Here is a 6118-nt window from a genome sequence, read left to right on the forward strand (position 1 = left end):
TAAGTAATAACTAGTTAGTATTATATAGTACTTTAACGTTTGCAAAGCACATTACAAATTAGCACATTTTAGCAGCACTCAAATATGGCAGGTAAAAAAGTATCCCCTTTTTAGAGATAAGGAAACAAGTAGATTGAGGGTTAGTGACTTATGCAGGCTAGTAAGGCTGAATTTAAACTTGGAATTTCCTGGCTCCAGATCCATCACTAACTGTTGGAGCTGGGAAGCTAAGTGTTACAGTGGATAGAGCACCAGCCCTGAAGTCAGGAGGACCTGAGTTCAAATGTGGATGCAGACACTTAACACTTCCTAGCTGTGTGACCCTGGGCAAGTCACTTAACCCCAATCACCTCAGCAAAAATAAATAAATAAATGATACAGTTCTTTAAACAGAGAGAATTTCTTAGTGGGAAGGGAAATAAAACAAAACTTTGTATGTGATGTCATTAAGATGGGTTGGATTTGAAGGAAAAGTGGAGCAAAGCTGAGAAAACAGCTAGATGGCTGAATAGGTAGAGCACTGGGCCTAGATTCGGGCCCATAGGCCTTCTAGTCAGTCTTTTCCCACTGTTTGGAATGTCCACATACCCCATCTTTATTTTTAGTTTAAATCTGGCTTCATCGACTTACTAACTATGAGATCCTGGGTGAGTCACTTCATCTTAATTCTCCCTCTCTCCCTTAAATTTAATGCACTAGAGAGAAAAATGAAAAATCACTCCAAAATCTTTGCCAAGAAAATTCCACAGATAATATTGGCATTCTGTGAGCCAAAGGGTTACAAAAAGTCAGATAGAACTGGGCAACCACAAAGATGGGGAATGTGGTCATCTTCTAAGGGGTGAGAATTGCCTACCTAGAAGGCAGAAAGGTTATGGAGGCTAAGGCATATTCATTAACAGTATTCATGGACCAGGTTAGCCAGAGAAACAGCTATGTGGAGGGACACAGTAGCACATAATATAAGAAGGTAGATTGATGATGAATCTGAATCCTGCCTTTGGAATTTCAACTATTTGAAAATGAATAGGGAGCCAATAGGGATTTTAAAATGGGAAATGATCATACAGACCTCTGATTACAAGATAGACTAGAGGAAAAATGGAGTGACATTGGAAAGAGACTAGTGAGCAGATGTGTCACTGAAAGGTAACAGACTTAACTTCATGTGATGTGACTGGTTATGGAAAGAAAGGAGCTCGTGGAAGATAATTTGATAACTAAAATCAACAGAATTTGGCAGCTAATTGGATTTATTGAGTGAAGGTGAAGTGAAAATTATTCCAAAATTTTGACTGAGGAAAGATTTTGCCAAGAAAGTTGGGAAAGATAATGGGGTTAGTTTTAGACATTTATATATTTTTATCAGACACATATTTTGTCATTTATTCTGTTTTTCATCTGTTGATATGAGTAATTATGAAAAAAAATTCCCTAAACAGGTAGTTTTTAAAAGATTAGTCTCAGAAAAATAAATAATCTCAGATGCTATCAATTCAGTGTCTGATGGATACTGTTTTTCTTAAAAGACTTCCTCTAAAGGGCATCTTCTATTGGCCTATGAAAAATAGTTTATTTCCTTAAGTATAGAGTGGGAAAGAACTTCCAATTTTTGAATTCTTTAGAGTGGTTCATTAAAGAATACTAAATATATTATTATTATTAACTATTATTAACACTAAAGAAGCTTTAAAGTAAGGGCAGACATCTTATTTCCAAGATGCTTAACCAAATTTGTGAGTTTATCCATAAAAATAGGCAGCCAGGAGTTTAAAATTAAAGGATATTTTACATTAATATAGTCATCTTACGGGTCTTAAACTAGCCTATTTCTGTTTAGTTATTGAAAGGAAAAATAGAAAAGGAGAGTAAGTTTTTCATGAATACTATAAAAGGAATAATTTAGTGACTTCCCACTTTGTCTTCCTGATAAGTACTTATAAGATAAGTGCCACTAAGAAGGAAGAAAAAAATGTTAAATATATAATGAAACTGAAATTTGAAAAAAAAAAACACCTCTTAGTTTAATTTAACCAGCACCAAGATTTTGGGACAACTAGGTGATACAGTATACAGTGCTGAGACTGAAGTTATAAGATTTGTTTTCCTGAGTATAAATTCAGCCTCAGACACTTACTGTGTGACCCTAAGCAAGTCACAGCCTTGAGTTCCTCATCTATAAAATTTGCTGGAGAAGGAAATGATAAACCATTCTAGTATTTTTGCCAAGGAAACCCCAACTAGGGTCACAGATGTGACTGAAATATAACTGAATTGACAAGATTCCAGGTTGTCAGTCTGAATTCTAGGCTTTTATCTTCAAAACAGATTCAAAATAAATTTTTATTCAAAGTAATTAGCTCTTCATTTATTCCTATTTTGTTTCATTCCAGTTTTATAGAAAGTTCATCCTACGGAGCTTCATGAATACAGGCACTTGACATATGGTAATGTGATGTGCAACTCAAAGTGCCTTTTTATTCAAGAATCTTCTGGGAGGATTGTATACATATTAACTCTCAGCTTCTTTCTTTGCCAAAATAAAGTATTATTTTTCTTCTTTGGACAAAGGAAATAATGTGCATCCTAAGATTGTTTTCTTAAGAGCTAGATTTAGCAGGAAAAAATTTATTTTGTCTGGAATACTAGCTATATTTCCTTTTAAAATAACCTTTTATTTCTTTGCATTAGAATTAAAAGGCATTTAGAATGAAATTGGGCTGCTAAGTGGAGAAGTAAGTAGAGTGCTGAATCTGGACTTAGAAAGACTTATTTTCCTGAATTCAAATGTATACTTGGGTAACCACTTACTCTCTGTTAAATCAGGATAATCCCACCTCACAGGGTTGTGTGGATCAAGTGAGGTATATTTGTAAAGCACTTATCATAATGTCTGGTGCATAGTAGGTACTTAAAAAATGCTTATTTCATTCATTTTCTTGCTTTCCCTGGTGGACTATAAGCACTATGGAATCGTGAGCCAATAAAAGAATGAAAGCTTATTTCTCTCATCCAAGAAAAAAATAAACTTTGGGTCAAGGATTATTGTCTTAGACTAATATTCAAGGATGGATAATATTTTAGGATGAGAAATTTTCAGTTTCAAATTACAAATTATTTTTTTCCTTTGTGTGTATATTCACACAATCTTAGTCAGAAGACTTGAGAATTGATTCTAAGTACAATTTGTCTTTTCTTCTTTCCCATCTGTATCTCTTTAATTATCTCCATAAATTGTAGTACACATTTTTTATGGTGAGTTGTAGCTTACAGAATGCTTTCCCCTAAATTAACTTATTTGATCTAAAAACTGTCACTGTAAAATATGCTTTTTTTCCCCAATTTACATATGAGATACTGAGGCTCAGAAAAATTATGTAACTAGTCAATAGTCACATAGTCACAGAGTATAGAATCAAACCCAAATCAATGTCTTCTTATTCCAAGTCTAATGCTTGTTCCATTACTGTGTTTCTGCTGCTCTGATGTTTGTGTATATATCTATATCTATAACACACATATATATATATACATGCACCACTTCATATGTATATATGTATGTTTATATAAATATATACACACACATATATGTATATGTGAACAAGTATGTGTATATGGGAGAGATGTGAGGAACCATATTATACCTGTGTTTAGTTATCCTCTTTAATCAAAGATAATTTCATAAAATCATAACCCAGACCCTAAGGTGCATCTAGTCCAATTCCCTAATTTTAATGGTAAGAAAGTCCCAAAGGTGTCACAAAGGGTTACATGGTAATATGCAGTATCTTTTTTTCTGTTTCTTTCTCAGAATATGCTTCAACTTTAAAAAACAATCTGTTTTTGTCGGGTGCAATAGTTAGAGCACTGGCCTGGATCTGGGAAGGCATGGGATCAAAAGATGTGGGACCTTAAAGGAATTCATTTAACTCTGTTTATCTCAGTTTCCACATCTGTAAAATGAACTGGAGAAGGAAATAGTAAGCCGCTCTGGTATTTTTGCCAAGAAAACCCCAAATGAGGTCATGAAGAAGCTACTGAACAAATACATAACTGAAACACAACAGAACAAGAAGAAACTGTGACCCTAAACTTAACCTCCATCTATCTTAGTTTCCTGTACTGTAAATAGGGGATGTTAATAGTCTTTATTCTCTAGTATTGTTGTGAGGATAAAATGAGGTATTTGTTCAGCCTTAGCACAGTGCCTGGCACATATTAGGTATTTAATAAATGTTTTTTTCCCTTCTCCCCTCACTTTGGGCATTAGATTATCGCAATCATGGGCTAGTTATCATTACAAGATTGTTGCTTTTCAGATTAAGGGTCCCAGAGAAAGATCAAAACATGAGAAGAAAGGAAATGCTGGCTCTTTAGATGTTATTGGTCCTCATTCTCAAAGAGTCCATGACATTAGGGAGGTGGCAGGTAAGTGATTTGTATTTAAGTGATGGAGGGCTGTACAAGGTCACCTGCCTCAGTTTCCTCTCCAGGGCCCTCTGGGTCCAGTGGCCAGATATAGATCGGGACAACTATAGAATGCAGTGGAAACATTGGCCTTTTTAAGCTAAGATCTTCCACAGATCTCAATGAGACACTTGGCTTATTGCAGACCAAACAGTGTTGACAACTGCCTTTTGATGAGCTGGGAAAACAGCTTGTAAGGCAATTTTGTGGCAGAGTAGGTAGAGTACTGGGCCTGGAGTCAGGAATACTGGATGCAAATTGACTCTCAGACACTCAGTAGTTGTGTGATCCTGGGCTAATCATTTAACTTACATTTTCCTCAATTATCTCAACTATATAATGGGGATAATAATACCTATCTCCCAGGATTCTTGTGAGAATCAAATGAGATATTTGTAAAGTGTTCAGCACAGTGCCTGGCACATTGTAAGCATATAATATATAAATGACTATTATTATTTATATCACACAGGAACAGCATCAACACAATCCTGTGCACAGCTTCCATTTATGGAATCAGGTTTTACAATGAATAGAGATTCTGCCTAAATAAGGCCCAGCAGTTTCAGTTGTTATTACAGAAGTGTCCTGGATGCCAAGATAAATTGAAATATGTGCCCTGCTGGTGGCTGAAACAATTGCCCTGCTTAACCCTATATAGAACTCTCAGTGGTTTGTGGTTTCTACCTGCTTTACAATCTGTCTAATATTGTTGACACGGTGCTTAGCAACTACTTTTCATTCTGTCACTTTAAAGGCAAATATTCTGAATGGATTTATGTATGTGTGTGTGTGTGTGTGTGTGTGTGTGTGTATATACACACACATATATGTATATATTACATACAGATATACATATAATGGAGATTTTTTTCTTGATTCAACAAAAATAAAAATATGCTTTCTCAATTTACTTACAATGTTAAGATGCTTAATAGTCTTACTTTATTTGTGAAGTTTTTTTTCTCACAATTACATTCACATTTTTTCTCACAATCACATTTTTTCTCACATTCACAATCCCATAAATATGTATGTTTCTTTCAATTATATGAAACCCAATTCATCCATGCCTTCCCTTCCTATCCATATAATTTGTCCATGTTTCCCCATAAATTAAAACTATCCACCACACACAGTCCACCCAACCTATTGGGAGTCATCCTTACTTTCTCTTGACATTAAGATCATACCAGCAGTTCACATGAATCATTTGCCTGTCATCCTTGGACCTTTCCAAGAAACCTGACATCCCAGCTTTTGCTTCTACATTTTTTGATGATGTCTAGACCTCCAAAAATCTTTGTCATGTGTTCCATTATGATTACACTCACCACATACAGATATTTTCTACCTTTCATCAGATAATGTATTTTCTTTCTTGCAGTTTGTCCTTAAATACCTTCAGGATGACTTTGTTTAGTTGGATCTCTTGCCAAGCTTTCTTTAAAATGATTTTATACTTGATTGTTCCTCTGTTTTTGAGTTGATATTGATTTTAATCTTCCACAGTTTTTCTCTGTGAAATTTTTAGGAAAAATGATTATATTCTGTGTTGTTGTTGCCTTTGGCTGCTGCATCTCCTTGTTTGAAAAGTCAAGTGATTTTAACTAAAGCACTTTTTAAGTTCTTTCTTATTGTGGCAATAGAT

This window comes from Sminthopsis crassicaudata, chromosome 1, assembly GCF_048593235.1.
Source record: "Sminthopsis crassicaudata isolate SCR6 chromosome 1, ASM4859323v1, whole genome shotgun sequence".
In the NCBI taxonomy this organism is placed as follows: Eukaryota; Metazoa; Chordata; class Mammalia; order Dasyuromorphia; family Dasyuridae; genus Sminthopsis; species Sminthopsis crassicaudata.